General features: G+C 35.0%; 1 long non-coding RNA gene across 4 annotated transcripts; it reads left to right on the top strand.

Moving 5' to 3' along the window:
• Positions 1-7,597: 7,597 nt before the first annotated feature.
• On the top strand, positions 7,598-13,647 carry LOC137641493 (uncharacterized). 4 transcript variants are annotated; one of them, XR_011044531.1, is made up of 4 exons: positions 7,598-7,692; positions 8,774-8,844; positions 10,575-10,742; positions 10,998-13,647. It is a non-coding gene; the product is annotated as an uncharacterized lncRNA (long non-coding RNA). The 4 variants fall into 4 exon arrangements; XR_011044534.1 differs by having other exon boundaries at positions 7,624-7,686; XR_011044533.1 differs by having other exon boundaries at positions 7,638-7,716.
• The last annotated feature ends 4,024 nt before the right edge of the window (positions 13,648-17,671 follow it).

Genomic DNA, 17,671 nt, shown 5'->3' with positions numbered 1-17,671 from the left:
GAGAGAGAGAGAGAGAGAGAGAGAGAAACTACAGCTGAACTTTAAATCATAACATTTATTTATTCTCACTTTTCAGTTATCTTATTAAGTATAAGTTATCTATTATATTATTTTCACCTTTTTTAATTAAACAAATGATAATAGATCTACCAATTTTAATTTTCCCTCGATAAATATCATAGAACAAAACCAGTTTTGCATTCTTTTACGACTATGAAAAGACAATAAAGTTCTTATAGAAATAATTCTACGATTTATAGGCTTAGAACCTTTAAAGGCTTTCCTCTCTGGGCTATTTTCCCTGTTGGAGCCCTTGGGCTTATAGCATCTTGCTTTTCCAACTAGGGTTGTAGCTTAGCTTGTAATGATAATAATAATAATAATAATAATGATAATAATAATAATAATAATATTAATAATAATAATAAAATAATAATAATAATAAAAATAATAAGAAAATAACGATAAAAATCCTAATAATAATAATAATAATAATAATAATAATAATAATAATAATGTCGATCATGATAGACGATGGAAGGGACAGGGTTCTACGTTGTCGTAAAATCTCAGAAAACTTGAGAAAGAATTGATCAAGGATTGTGATATGTCGTGATCACCACAAATATGAAAGCATCTTTTACTGATTTCAGACATAACCAAACAACACATACAAGTGTTATGTGAAAGGGTTACATAATAACTTTAGATACAGCAATAATAAACATGCAACCTCAATTATCTCTTTATAGTTTTTTTCTTTATTCATATACTTATGCTCTTTACGTACTACAATTATCTAAAATATGTTTTAATTCTTCACCTTTTCTATGGTTTGATTATTGTTCTCCTGACTGGTTTTCAACTACTGACTCTTCTTTTGTAATCCCACTTAATAAGAAATAATAAACAACCAAAGAACAAAATAATATTTATTTTTTGCAATTAGCGTTCTTGCATTACAGGAAGTCACTCCCACACAATTTTAATTCCACATTCCATAATCAACCACATCTGAAAACTTCTGAAGTTTTCATTAGACAAGCAGCTTGTCATATACATGTATGCTCAAAAACATGTTACCGCTAAACTTGATACCAGTTATCACAGTATATGATAATACCCTAAAATTCAAACTTTCCCGTGCAATGTTTGAACGCCAGAATGACTACATATCGAACACCACTACTCGATAAAACCTTAAGCCCCGCCCCTTACCTCTCATTGGCGTTTACACAAAAGAAAATAATTTTATTCTAATTCACCCAGTTCAACCGAAATAAATTATATTCATCTTCATTAAGTTGTTAAACAAATCTTGCTTTATATTAATTTTCTTATTGGGTATTAAAATCCACAGTTATAAATCGTTATACATTATAAAAAAAAGAAAAAAAAAAGATTTCGTACTTCTATTAGTGCCTCTTCAGCTGAAAAATGAAATTTTTCTCAATGGTTCGAAGGTAAACAAAAATATATGTTAATTACAAGATAAAAGTTACTAGATAACAAAAGTAAGAGTCGAATCTAAAGCGGGTTTTACACGGTCGAACAGTTCGCCAAACCCAGTTGTCAAACCTGCTTGCCCAACGGTTCGAAGAGGTAGGTGGAGTCAGTCACAAATGCATATGGTTTGTGGACAATAAAGCTCCGCCCACAAAAGTCAGGCGAGAACAGACTTTCTTCGAACCGTTCGACAACCAAATACCCCGTTCACACGTTTGAACATTACTTCAAATAGCGTTCGATCGTATAAACCCGCCTTAAAACAGAAGATTAAAATGAAAAGGCAGTTTTAAAACGAGTGAACGGTCTTTGTGCTCAAATATCTATTCGCCAAGCAACTGTATGTTTCAGTCTATTATTGATAATTCCGATAGTCTTGGTGGTGGTTTATTTTCCAAATGTCTTGCAAGTAAAAGAAATTGACCAATGCAAAACACATTATGGGGATGATACATAAGAGATGGTCATCAAGAATAACAGAATGGGTCCCTGGAGATTGCACAAAAAAAGAAGGGGAAGGAAGAGGACAATGGATTGACGAGCTTAGAAAATTTGCAAGACAAAAGTGGAAGGACATGTGTGAGGCCGTTGTCTTGCAGTGGACTAGTTGCGGCTGATATATATATATATATATATATATATATATATATATATATATATATATATATATATATATATACATATATATATGTGCGTATATATATATATATATATATATATATATATATATATATATATATATATATATATATATATATATATATATATATATAATTAATTGCAACAATGGCATGAGATTGTGCACGAGAAAGCACAGGATCGGCAGAAGCATTAGCAGCTCTAAGGGTTTTACAAATATATCTAAAAATCCTATAACTAATAATGGGTTGTGGTGGCCGATGTGCTAACGTCCCTGACTGGTCAACGCCAGACAGGGGTTCGAGTTCCTCTCAAACTCGTTAGTTTCTTTGTTCTGTGCAACCTTACCCTCTGTGAGCTAAGGATGCTATAGGTCTAACTACTAAGGCATCAGCAGCCATTGCCTGGCCCTCCTTTGTCCTAGCTTGGGTGATGAGGGGGGCTTGGGCACTAATCATATGTATATATGGTCAGTCTCTAGGAGATTGTCCTGAGTGATAGGGCAATGTCACTGTCCCTTGCCTCTGCCATTCATGGGTCGCCTTGAAAACCTTTAAACCTTTAATGACGTCTTTCTGATTATAAGATTTGTTATTATCAAAAGTGTCCATTGCACAATTCACGGCTTCCTCAACAACCCTCCTACGACGACCAATACCAAAAATTTTATTAATTATGTTGGTGTTATGAATTTTGTAATTAAACCAATTTGCCTAATTGCAGAAACAATAAAATATGTCACCTCCCATAGAATTTTCCGTTACACCGATGAAAGACATATCCTTATGAAAGAACATTGAATCTTTTCCATTTCGGTCCAACTATCGGATTTATAGGCTAAGAAAATCTTACACACAGGTAAATACTTATTATAATATTCTTTTGACTCTTATGCAATTATAAATGAAAAGGAAAACTGAAAATCTCCAAAATTGACCTTGAGGATATTATAACATCATCGCCTTATAATCTGTTGTTAAAAAGCATTATGGGCGGTGCGAAATAAACAGTTTACTTCCTTCCAAAAGGGGAAAGGAAACGTTATGAATGAGTAAAGAAGTCAAAAAGACACAATTGCTCTTTCAATTATTGTAGAAAAAAAATTGATTTTGAAGGACTCAAATTCATTCCACAATAAAAGTCACAGAATCTTCACCATAAATCATTTACAATCGCCAAAAAAAAAAAAAAACTTGGAAGTAAATATATTATAAAACAAAATTGAGAAATCATTATGAACATTTTTCTCACTTTTGAATAAAGAAACTCATAAATAATTCACCTTTATCAACTTGCCAAGCTCCCATGAGCCAAACTGTTTAGTTAAAAACAAAACCATTCACACTGAAACTTATGTGACGTAATGTGCAGAGGCTGGTGAAAAACCACATCAGTCAGTATTGGTGCCACATGCTACAGTTACATTAAAGGAGCCGGAATCCTTTAATATGTACCACCGCCAGGTTTCCACATGCAGAAGCCACCGACAATGACACAAAATAACAATTACTCATCAATGACACAAAGTATATTTAAACGTTACAAATCTATCGAAAAGAATTTCATTTCGTGTCTCGCTGGGGCCCACCATTACTGACTTCGATAGTGTTATGGAACAAAATCACTAAATGTGTGTTGCTGGAGACCACTCATACCAAATGACGAAATATTAAAGACTCTGGAACTGACATTATTTCATTATAAAGCTAAAATGATTTTCAACACTTACCCATTACGAAAGATGTCTCGCTATTCACTGGGTCTACGATAATATGGGCGAACAGTAACCAACCTGCAGGAGAACAAAACTCTATTAAAAAAGAAAAAAAACAAAAAACTGGAAGTGTTTACAAAGCATACAACTCCAAACTCCCAATTTCTTCATCCAAATAAAATATTTTATGTTTACGAGATACTAGTGGAAGAGATCGGTATATAGTTTCAAAATATAAAAAATCATCAAAACATATTAAGCGGTTATAATCGTCCTTACCAACCAATCAATACTACTACTACTACTACTACAAGAGAGAGAGAGAGAGAGAGAGAGAGAGAGAGAGAGAGATTTGTGCGTTAGGGATTACCTCAGCTGCAGTCAACGGTGGTCGATTAATAACCATGTTCATAATTTCAAAATGTATTTACCAATCTTGATCATTCCCGCCATCGAGAGAGAGAGAGAGAGAGAGAGAGAGAGAGAGAGAGAGAGAGAGAGGACGATGGTTGTGGGTTAGGGATTACATCATCTGCAGCCAGAGGCAGTCGACTACTGACCAGTCCATTATTGACTGAAAATGTAATTTCCTATATTGATCATCCCCGCTATCCAACGAGAGAGAGAGAGAGAGAGAGAGAGAGAGAGAGAGAGAGAGAGAGATTCCAATTGTGGCTGTGGCTGGACTGTGGTAGTTTTCGGCTGTCAGTTTTCTCAATAACTGTGCAAGACTGAAATTCTATTTCATCCAAAAAAAAATGTTGTATGCACGTGTAAAAAACACCATATCTACGACCACGAGTACAATGTTCAGTTTGACTTTGAATGTTAATTCAACACTAGGGCTTTGACCAGTATCAAAGGCCACGATGTGCAATGTGTATACTTTCATTGATTTAATTATCTTTTCACTGCAAAACGAGTATCAAAAGACCTAGGGTACAAACATGCATAGTCTGTGCAAAGCTTGAATGAGTTACCAGAAGGCCTTTCTCTTAGCATGAATAATCTGTGTTCAACCACATAGGTACGAAAAGGCGTAGGCTTGTGTAGGCATATCTAGTCTATGATTTGGCCTGTACTAAGCTGAAAGGGTAACAATAGGTCTAGGCCTGAGCATAACGATTGTGTAGTCAAATGGATACTAAAAGAACTAGGCCTACAACAGACTAATAGGTAAAAGATTGCCTAGGCCTATCATGCATGATCTGTGCAAAGCTAAACTAGTAACTATGCACAGACCTGAGCATAGCATAGGCAATTGGGTATGCGAATTAGGCCTATTTGTACACAAGTGCAGTTTTCATGGTACTGACATGCGTACATACATATAAAAATGATTTGGATCCGTTATAAAATGAAAATATATAAATCTAACGAGTTATAATGATTACTGCTGGGAAAACTGGTCGCTAATCCTATGATACATGACACACCATACCTTTAATTTTCTTTCATTAAATTTGAAACCTCACAAAACTGGATTTGGTCACGGCATGAGTTGAATTAACAGGCCTGCGACGTATTTGACATTCGTATATCACACTCATTTATCTCATTCCAATTTACACACGAATTAAACAACTATTGTCCCCGAGAACACCAATGCGTGTTGCTTGCTCATCACCAACTTCTGGAGTGCCGAATTGGCGGGAAAATCGCACCCTGTGACGTCACAGTCAAGCTAGTGTGTATATATATATATATATATATATATATATATATATATATATATATATATATATATATATATTGATTCACCGGTCATAAATATCTCGCATTAATCAACTAAATACCTAAGTCTAATGCTTTCATGGAAATTAATACAGTACGTATCACATATTTTTTTCTGTTTATAAGAACAAATATAGATGTTTGCAAACGGTTTACTTTAAAGACACGAGAGTCTCACTGACTTTCAGAACCAAATAACAAGTTTAGAATAATGACATTGAAATGGCATTACTTCAAGATTCAAAATAACTCTCTCTCTCTCTCTCTCTCTCTCTCTCTCTCTCTCTCTCTCTCTCTCTCTCTCTCTCTCTGTGTGTGTGTGTGTGTGTGTGTGTCTGGTTCTCCTTTTCATGTCTGTCTCCAATCCTACCGCTCCATAAGTGGCCATCTTTATGTATACTTGTGTCTCGTCAATAAGTTTTTGTTTCCTTTTCCTTATAACCCTCTCTCAATCCATACCCCTCCAGGGTCCTTTATCATCTTTTACTTTTGTTATCGCCATCTCCTTGTTTCATTCCCCCTCTATCTCTCTCGCATATGTCACATTCTCCTTGTATATCCATTCACTTATGTCTCATTCTTCCTAATTATTGCTCCATCCCTCAAACAGTTCATTCTCCCTCTGTTTCATGCCCTTAATAGCTAAATGTTTACAACCATTAATACGATGAACACACGTCAAGTTTGTGTCAGCTTTGGTGTCAATCTCCCACGGTGCACCATCAAGAATTGAGTTAGGGTTATATAACACTATCTTGGGCCATCTCCCAACATCATGGCATGTTGCTGACGTCAAATCGTTTTAAGAAATATAAAAATTCCTGAATGAAGAAAAAAAGAGTTATACTGTATTTGGGCAACCATTTCTACCCAGTTCAGCGTTGGGGTAATGGCGGTGGACGAGATTTCTCGCTCGCTTGACTATAAAAATGTTTCTGTGCAAAAAAAAGAAAAAAAAACTATTTAAACGTTTTTAATATAGATAAATTATTTATTGTCAGACTTGGTAATGTTAACCGATTTTAATAAAATCCCTATAATATATTTGTTGAAAAGTATTTTTCCAGTATCTAGTTTTTAACAAAGCTCAGGCAATTCACCAAAGGACAACCAATGCTTATACTATGTGAACCGAATCAAATGATTATGCATTATTTTTGGACATATCTTTTCGTTGTTTTCTTCGTAATAATGTCCTCGGACAATTAACACGTTAACGAACCAATGCTTGAATCTTTGGAGCAAAGTAAAAGTATCGAAAATTATTTTTGGTGGATTTTATGTTTAGGCTCGTGGATTTGGGTGGGGAAAAAATAAAACGCCAATAGAAGTCTACAGCAAGTAAAGGTTAGTGCTGCCAATGAATTGTCTATGTGTTTTATTCGGGAGGCATTATAACAAAGTTTGAAAGTAACAAGTTTTAAAAGCTTTTGAAATCATGTGTAAAGTTTAGGAAGAATGGGATTTTATCACTAATTTTTAACTCTAGTTTTATTGCTATTGTGAGTAAACATGAAACAAATTTGTGCTTAAAATAGAGAGAGAGAGAGAGAGAGAGAGAGAGAGAGAGAGAGAGAGAGAGAGAGAGAGAGAGAGAGAGAGAGAGGGGGGGATCTTTTCTTTGAACATGGCTACTTCCATAATAAATATCAGTTTATATCTCTTTTAACGTTCTAAGAGCTATTGATATTTCATAGTAACTTCATTTGTTTATTCATATTAGTTTATAAGAGGAGGAATAAACTTATGCATTTAAACATTCTCTCTCTCTCTCTCTCTCTCTCTCTCTCTCTCTCTCTCTCTCTCTCTCTCTCTCTCTCTCTCCTGTGAACCTACATAGTTCTTAGTAGATTGTAAAAGGGTTCCTCTCTGAAACAGAAGCGTCTTATGAGGGAAGGTATGCAAGTCGCTTTTAATTATTTGTCATTTTTTTAGTCATTTCTTTCTCCTGAAACTAGTTTTATTCAATCTCGAAATTGGCTCCATGTGCTGCTCTTGTGTTGGGCCTTGCTTGACTCGTCAGACGCCAAGTTGTTGTCTTCAGCTCAAGGCGCTTCAGCTCTTCATTCCAGAATCTGCCACCACACCTTCAGGTCATGGTATCTTTCGCGGAACCAAAAAAGGTTTTTGTTTATTTGTGATAACAGTGTAATAATTACGTTAGTGCAACACACGAATGTTTAATACGTAGTGGCTGACTAGGATTGTCCAAGTGACTTGAGTCTAGTCCTGTGGGATTGTCGTAGTGATAAAAAAAAATCAGAGGTTTGTTATGCATCAGTGCAATTATTGTTACCCGTGAGTTAGTATATGGATTTTGAACTGTTATTAGGAGAATTTAACTAGCTTTCTCCAAACTGTAAGCTGACTGGTATCTACCAGGTAGATTACGCTTGTTTGTGCAAACTGTGCATGGGAAGCTTATTTAGGCCTAGGCCGTCTTTTACCCATTTGTTTGTGTACAGATCCAGAATACATAGGCCTAGGTTTACCTGTATTCTATAGACCGTGTGCATAATGTATAAGTAATGCATGTATGATGGATTGATTTGCGCAAAGTACAGTAGCAGGTGTATGGTGTCGGTGCTGGGAAGCGTAGACCTAGGCCTATTTATAACGGTTGGTGTGCATAATTGGAACCATTAAACCAGCGCTGTTATTCGGGAAAAGTTTTCAATATAAAAGGCTTTCCTCTCATATGTTCGTTCACGTTTGTGTCGTACTTTCCGTCTTTGTAAAGGAATCATAGAATTCTGCTCGGTTCGCTTGAATTTGCCTTAATCAGCAGCCTGAAACTTCTCACTGCACCCACCCCCGTAATCTCTCTCTCTCTCTCTCTCTCTCTCTCTCTCTCTCTCTCTCTCTCTCTCTCTCTCTCTCTCTATTGGAATTTCTCCGTAACCATTGTTTTTATTTATGTAAATCAGCATGTATTACATAGATTTTCTTATGGGCATCGACATTGTTATTATTATTATTATTATTAGTAGTAGTAGTAGTAGTAGTAGTAGTAGTATTAGTAGTAGTAAAAACGTAAGGCTTAACATTATTATGCTAATTTGTTTAGTCCTATAAAGATGTGTCTTCATCTGTAAATGGATATTCATGATTGTATATTTAGTAAGTAGTGCCCATCCAATGTAATATTCTGTCTCATTGACTTTTTTTTTTTATTCGCAGGTTGGTAAATGTTCCAAAATGTTATCGTAGACCCAATGAATAGAACATTGTACGGCGAGACATCGTAAGGGGTGAGTGTTGGAAAACTTAGCTTTGTAAAGAAATAATGTCAATTCCTGAGTCTTTAATATCTCGTCATTTGGTATGAGTGATCTCCAGCAACACACATTTAGTGATTTTGTTCCATAACACTATCGAAGTTAGTAATGGTGGGCCCCAGCGAGACACGAAATGAGTCTAGATTTAATAATGAAATGGAATTCTTTTCGATAGATTTTTATTGTTTAAATATACTTTACTGCATATGTTATTGATGGGTAATTGTTATTTTGTGTCATTGTCGGTGGCTTCTGCATGTGGAAACCTGGCGGTGGTACATATTAAAGGATTCCGGCTCCTTTAATGTAACTGTAGCATGTGGCACCAATACTGACTGATGTGGTTTTTTTTACCAGCCTCTGCACATAACGCCACATAAGTTTCAGTGTGAATGTGTTTTTTTTTTTTCGTTAACCAAACAGTTTTGCTCATGGGAACTTGACAAGAAGATGAAGGTGAGTTATTTACGAGTAGTAGAGTTTTCTTTTAAAAAAGGTGAGAAAAATGTTCATAACGATTTCTTAATTTTGTTATCTGTATATATATATATATATATATATATATATATATATATATATATATATATATATATATATATATACTGTATATATATGCTGTATATATTCAAGTTTTTCTAGTGATTGTTAAGGATTTGTGGCAGAGATTCTGTTGTTTTTATTGTGGACTGAATTTGAGTCCTTGAAAATCAATGTTTTTTTTTTTTTCTTTTAATGATAATTGAAAGAGCAAGAGAGTCCTTTTGACTTATTCATACATTCATAACGTTTTCGTTTTTCCCTTGGGAAGGAAGTAAACCACCTATAATGCTTTTTAATAACAGAATCTAAGGCGAGGCTGTTATAATATCCTAGACCTAGGGCCATTTTTGTTGATTTTCAAATGGGATTCTCTTCAGTTTTCCTTTTTATTTAAAATTGCATTTAGTTACAATTTCCCCTATTGGAAAAGTGTATCAATAGAATATTATATTTGTATGTATTACCTGTGTAAGATTCTCGTCGCCTGTAAATCTGATAGTAGGAACGAAATGTTAAAGAAGAAAAATCACCTCTAAGACTGACAGAGATTTTATTAATTTCAGTGCAGAGATTTCTCTGTTAAGAGAATATTTCATTTGGTGTAACGAAATGTTTTAAAAATCTGGGAGAGGGAACTTTTCATATAGAATTAGACAAGGTTGGTTTTAAATGGCAGGTGCTTCATGGCCTTTTAATCTTCGCCTATTAAGGCAGTTTGCTAATTAAATCAGTTATTTGTTGCAAAAACCTCTCCAATTTTACCAAGGATCATGAAATCTAATTATTCTATTTAAGCTGTGGATATTTTCACTATACCAGGAAGCGTGGCTAACAGCTTATTTCAGCATTAGATGACATATATTCGTGCGAATATCTGTGAACATCAGAAATTAATGAAAGATTTAATACTGACAAACATGTTTTGGCATATAATTCCACAACCAATTACATCCCATTGAGAATCAGGATATGTACACTCATGTTCTACGCGATCACATGTAAGTAACCAAATCAAAACATGAAATAATTCCCCAAGATTACATCATTAAGGTGCTTTACGTTTCCTCATTTAACGTTGCAAGAGCATTTCCAAGATTAGAGAAATCAGAATGCCTCCATTATGAATAAATTTCTTATCCTTAACTTTTCTTATACCATGCTAGTGTTTTCATGTGATGCGAGACCACCCACTGCATAAAAAGATTATGTTGGCCGGAATGTGGGGTGGCTGTAATACCTGGAGACATGACCTGCTTAGTGTTACAAGAAAAATCCTGAACAGAGCACATGTACCACAGAAACAGACTCAAGATGATCAAAGAGCACTGGCTGTAAGTAACATTGTGAAAATATGAAAGGTGATAAGATAATCATCATTTCATTGTGAAATTGTAAAAATTGATTGGCTATAACAATTGCTACTAAGTCTGAAATATCAGAAACATATTTTGTTGTAGGTTAAGGAAGCTGTGTCTTTGACAAGCTAGCTAGGGCGAATTCTAATTATTAAACAGAATACGTACTTGAACTAACTACATTATTCTATAGTAATCCTCATTTAATCGGAGCTTTATCTGTGCCCGCAGGACATACTTTGGAACGTAGCTGTCAGGAACATGACAGTCCACGACTCTTACTTCTGCAAAAAATACGGTTCTTCAAAGCCTTTCCCAACGAAGAGAGTGAACTTGACCTACATCGGAGCAAAAAACTACATATCTAATCCAAAGTACTCCTTTCCAATTCAAAAAGAGTGCCCTCATGAATGTCGCCCTCAAGATCACAAAGATTGGAATTACTGTTAAGCTAGAAGATATAATAGCAAACAAAAACTTTTCACTATCAACATCAATTGTTATAAATGTACTATGCAAAGAAACTGGAGTATACACACTCTATCTTAAGGAAGTACGACCTGACAAGGTAGAATATACCTCTAATCTTATGGTGCTTGCCGTATGTGTGTAACCTTAACCTAGATTTCCATCCCAAGGTCTGACAATTAGATTTTAGCCCTTCTGAACAAGCACCGGTGGCATTCCATCAGGATTGTCATGTCCAAAGATAAAGCTTACAACCCTCTTTAATATTTCACATTTACAAAGCTATTGTTAACTTTCACAACACTGGTGGTACCACTGTTTCTTTTTTCTTTTTTTCCTTTTTTTTTTTTGCTGCAATTATAATTTCTACCAGGAAATAAAAGCTTGCACTACCTCTTGAGGATGGGCAACCCATTACAATGGTGGTACAGTCACTCATGTAAGATGATGGGTCTCCGGGTGTTTGAGTGAGATTTCCATGTCACCCCTTTCTGGACGACAGATATCTGGGATCGCGAAACCGATCAAATATTCAATTACCTATAGTTGAACATTTGATCGGGTTTCGTGCTCCCAGATCCCTGTCGTCCAGAAAGAGATGAAAACCAAATCTTTCTCAAACACTCGGACATCCAACAACTTATATGAGTGACTGTACCAAAGGTACTTTTGGGGTATAAAGTCCTTTCAGTTTATGCATATTTCTTTTATTAAAATATCACTATATACATACTCTTAACTTTCAAGTAAGCTTTCCTTTTTTAGAATACAAAATCACATTACTTATATAGAAAACATCTCGGTACTATATGACCAGCTAGAATATTTGCAATAGTTACACAATTGCCCAAAGTTTGCATAGTTATAAATTCTCCTATTTTACTTCTGTTCGCCACTTGTACGGCAAACACATGAACACAAGAATATATCTCATTTTAAAAGAGCTTTATCTATTTATCCATGTGAAAACATGTCATAATTTCTCATTTCTCCAATCAATTTGAATAGCTGTTGACCAACATGCATTTGCTTTACCTACAACGCCCGTGTCTTATTATTCACTCTTTCTGCCTTTGGATGGGATTAATATGACCCTGTGAAGCTTCATAAAATCTATCCTTATAATTCAAAACAATTTCCTGAGTTCCCATTCATAAAAAGCTGTTAATCAATTTCAAATCCTCTATTTATCAAAAGTTTTGATCATTATCAAAGTTTACCTATATTTTGGGGTTTGTAATCTTTACTGAGATAGCCTTTATATCGATGTGCAATTCTATTGATCAAAAGAAAAACGTACAGAAATTATTGTCTTCACCTTCATATATTCCTTGAAGATGATGAGTGTTGTCTAATGATTATAATAGCCACATACTGTAAGTGCTCTTTTTTCGTGTAATTACATATATACCTACATACATAGCACATGTATTTAAGTTAATGTGTTGCATCTGTATATATAGTGTCAGTATGGAAATAAACATAGATATGAATACTTAAAGACATTACACTTCACTAGATGTATGTGTATACCTTCAGAACTTTATTTTCATGAATATTTACGCAATAGTGTACATATCCACATACTTGTACATTGAAACAAATATGTAAGTACTGTATACATGTACAGTAAGTGGGTTGAAATTTACCTATCATTCCATTGAAGTTGAATAAAATATAGGATTTAGCAAATATGAGGAATCATTGAGAAGAGCTTTGGGAAATAACGCAGAAAAACATAATAAAAAATATTTCTTAGGGAGCAAAGAGATGCCTTGGAGATCTTTTTAAACTGAAACTACATTAATGCATTGTAAAAGTATACACAAAACAGAGCCCAAGGCATCGTAACGCTAAAATAAAGCTAGCTAACGTGCACGGTCCAGATATACCAGGTCAGCCAGACAGCGTACCGATTTTAAGCCTCTTCTGCGCACCTACGTCATCTGAAGGGTGTGACGGCGCCGAGTAAGGTTGTGAACTCAAAGGCAGGTTGGAAACGACTGAGTTATATTATTGTAGAACTCTCTCCTTATATACAAAATCTCAAGGCAACAGGACATAACAAGTTCACAAGACAGACAATATTACAGAGGAAAGACCAGATATGAATTTTCATGTTTGTTTTAGTGCGAGGGAAGAGCGAAGATACAAGCATAATATATACAAAAGGAATTATGTACAATTGTGTGAAACACGGTTGGTACAAGGGGCTTAGTGTTAGCGAGACCCATTAAGAACGTAGATCTATCACACAGTCAATGAGGTTTTCTATACTTTATCAAATTATTAAGATATCGCATTCGAAAATATACCGATATCTTAACAAAAAAAGCAATAACATCGTCAGGAACTTCAATACCAGACTGTTTTAATTCTAAATAAAGCTTTTTAAAACAATTTTTTCCTTCCATGAGAGCTTCCCCGTGTACAGCATTAAAAATCTCCCGCATTATTAACAACTGTGAAAAAACTGACTAGAAGGTGCATGTAATTCCCCCCCCCATTAACACATGCTATCCAAGTATCATTCCTTAGCACTTCTTCAGTCTTTTTTCCTAACTCAGGATATTTTACACAAAATTTCTTTACAATATATTCACCAATGTATTTAAGAGCTTCTTCCTCAATTACTCCCCCAATATCTTTCTTTATTTCTCTATTTGCTCTCAAAAGGTCTTCTTCCTCGTCTAAGGCATCTTTCTCTAAATAAAAATCTAAATTTCTGAATATCTGCGTTGTTAGGCTAAGTCACTTTCTTTCGTGATAGATTCATCGTCTTTGGCTGATTCATGAGATTTTTCAACAGTGGTGATATTACACTTTTCACTTAATATTTTAATTTCCTTTCCTAGTAACATTTTTTTAGCCGAAATTTAAAGTTCACAGCATGAGGATGATCATAGTGCCCATCCATTTGCCTTATACACCCAAAGAAATGTTCAAGGCAATCTTGATTTAGTCTTTGTGCAAGTAGGTAGTCAATACTATAAGAGCCTTTTAACATTTTAAACAAAGCAATGGTAGATTTACATGATAAAATTATTCCTTTCTGAAACTTAAAAAGACTTTTTGTATTAGGATTTTTGACTCTCAATGTATTCATTACCTCGATTACCTTGAGCAGTGTACCTGTTTGTTTTTCTACATCAATACCAAACGCATTGCTTTTACCAAACTTTCCATACTTGGAGGAAGAATTCATTATGTCGAACCAATCATTTATTAAAAGAATAAAATCAGATGTTTGATTCCAGTTTTGACACTCCAACAGTCCCTTTTCCCATAAATATTTTAATGAGTTGACACATAACCTAGACAGTAATTGAACTGCTAATTTAACGCGCATTCATTGTTGACCTGTTACAATTGAATGCATTTCATTAATCTTATATGCAAGCCTATATTCTTTTTTGGTTTTATTAAGCATTTCCCGTATGCCGTCATCTGAAATACACTCTCCAGTCTTGAGGAAAAAACCGAAGTCAATAAAATTATTTCTAACTAATTTAATTAAATGTGGAACATCTGAGAAAACAAAAACTTCTCTTTCTGGTTCAAAATGAATCGAGCAAACAGTAGCTTTCACAACGTTAATTCTGTCTGCACGGCAACATGCATGTATCCACTGGTCTATGTATGGTTTTTCTTTTGGAAAGCGATGGTATTTTATGTTTGAGCTTTAAGTTTTATCATGTCTATCATAACAGCCAAATACTGCGCAGTTACTTGGCATTATTAGTGACAGAATGAATGAATGAATAAAATTATAATGGACACAGCGTCTCCTATTGTTTACGTTACCTCTATAGGTAGCTAAATAAGGCAACGGTCCTTTGTTTTGTTTACCCACGTGTGTGAGACAGGGAAACTTGACGTCACAGTATGGGTGATTCACAGCTTAAGCTGCGCGTTGGCTGACCTGGTATATATAGACCTTGCTAACGTGATACTAGTGAAATAAGACTAAGTGAACACGAAATAAAAAGGGCGGCTGTGTACGCAACATGTCGCCCAATAGCTAGCTAAACTCAGAGCGCCCGGCTCCCTCATCGCCTAATAAAGTTAATTAACCACTCCCCGAGGGGATCTAAAGCAGTTACAGCTAATTAAAACTGTAAAAGAAGAGGGTACTCAACTTAGACGACGAACAGGAGGCCATCATGCAAGGAATACTCCCAAAAAGCTGAAAAAGGGCGCACCCAAAATACTACGACGCAGTAGGAACACTGCGTACAAAAGGAATAGGTTCATCAGAGACGTACAGTACTATGAGGGGAAAGGATATGTAACGGCTCCTCACCTATCCTTCTCCTTAGATTCCTAGACTGGGTTAAGTCTGTTAGGAGTGCAGATATCTATGGTTATCTACGGATACGTCCCTGATTATACACGATGTCTTAGGATAATCGTTCCGGGGGTTAGGACCCCGTGATACCTGACGGTAATTCTCTTATAATATCACTCGCAGAAATATTATACTGTAGGAAGCTGCCGGAAGGACCTTTCATCAGGACGATATGGCTATCTCACCCAAAAATAGATTTTTCCTATGTCAAAATCAGAGAAATTCAGAAAACACTAGAGAAAGGAAAAAGCATCAGACAGATGAAAAGAACACTTGGAACAAGGTGCCAATCGATATTTGCTTTAACATAAAAATTCATAAATTAACAAAAGAAATGGAATGATAAAAATTTCAGATGATTTCTATGCAATGCTATACAATAGCTATATAAAAAAATAACTTTGCCAATGCAAATAATGAAACACCTAAGCCGGTACCGAAAGTAACAGTGGGAGAGGTAAAGATACCATTAAAAAGCATGAAAAAGAAGCAAAGCAGCAGTGGAAGATAGCCTGACAATTAATCTAATAACAGATGGAGGAGATTTCATGGTTGCAAATCTCGCTGAACTTTACACAAAAAGTTCTATAAGACTGCTCTATACCTTCAATTTGGAAAAAATTATCATTATATTATTTCACAAAAATTACCACTCGATAAGTTTACTATTAGCAAAACATGAAATATTTACGAAGATCGTATTAGGCAAAATCAAACAAAAGCTAGACTTTAATCAGGCAATAAAGCAGGTAAGTTTTAGAAGTGAATATCAAACAACAGACCAGATCCATGTAATTAACTAGCTAATGGAAAAATTAACTGAGCATGACAAACCATTATGTATGGCATTTAAAGACCATGAAAAAAGATTTGATTCTGTCAAAACTTTAGCAGGAATGAAACCCTTTCAAAAACGAGGAATAGATGAATCATATGTTAGAACACTTGAAGATACCTATACAGCTAGTACAGCAATCCTAAATCTACATAAAGGTAGTAAGAAGAGGAGTTACACAAGGAGACCCCATCTCTCTTAAATTATTTACAGCAGTCCTAAAAGAACGTTTTTAGGAATTTAGATTGGAAAAATGGGGAAAATGTAATGGGGAATAACTTAACATTTCAAAATTTGCAAATGACTTACTTCTATTTAGTGATTCACGGAAGGAATTACAAAACGTAATAAGACTTTTTGAAAAGAGAAAGCATATATGTAGGACTGAAAATGAATATGAGCAAAACTAAGATAACGTTAAATAAAAATGCAAAGAGACAACAAATAAGGGTTAAGGATGCACCTCTGAATTTAGGACAGACAGTAAGTGTTTCCCCCAGGAAATGAGACCGAAATTAAAAGAAGGATAAGCATAGGGTGGACAGCTTTTGGTAAACAAAAAGATTATGAATTTAAAATGCCACTTTCTTTAAAAGAAAAAAAGTATATGTATATATATATATATATATATATATATATATATATATATATATATAAATATATGTCTTACTTATAACTGTAATCGAACAGTCTAACATGTTTTTTCTTTTCAACAAGGCCCATAAAAGAAACACAGGAAATATAATTAAATCACTATATTTCGGCCAATAAACATTGGCCCTCTTCAGGAGTAAAGTAAAAATGAGGAATACGTTCGTTCGTAGTGTATTACAGCCAACTCTTCTTGTTGGCACGGGCCTTTCCCTTGGTTAGCCCGTAGGAGGAATACAGTGGAGAGTGACGGTTTATATCGGAAAGCAAAAGGGTGTTTCCAATTGTTCTACAGTTGTTATAATTGCTAGAAGGATTAGCCAAATTAAATTACATCCGGGTGCGTCTTTGTATTGTTGAGCCGCTCGGTGGATGTCTTGACCTCTGATGCATATCTGGTAGTTGGTTTCCGTTGATTATCTTCTTAATGATTGAGAAGAGTATTGTCCACTGTGTCAGCTCTCCATTGGCCGCCGGATAGGTTCATTGTGTTTGATTGATTTATGATGGCTGATTCCAGGATTTTCCTTCTGTACGGACAGGTACTCTTAAAAAGCAAAGACGATTCACTCCAGTCAATCTGGTGCCCTAAATCTCTAAGGT

The sequence above is a fragment of the Palaemon carinicauda genome, chromosome 5 (assembly GCF_036898095.1).
Source record: "Palaemon carinicauda isolate YSFRI2023 chromosome 5, ASM3689809v2, whole genome shotgun sequence".
NCBI classification, from domain to species: domain Eukaryota; kingdom Metazoa; phylum Arthropoda; class Malacostraca; order Decapoda; family Palaemonidae; genus Palaemon; species Palaemon carinicauda.
This window is presented reverse-complemented; position numbering and strand designations above follow the sequence as displayed.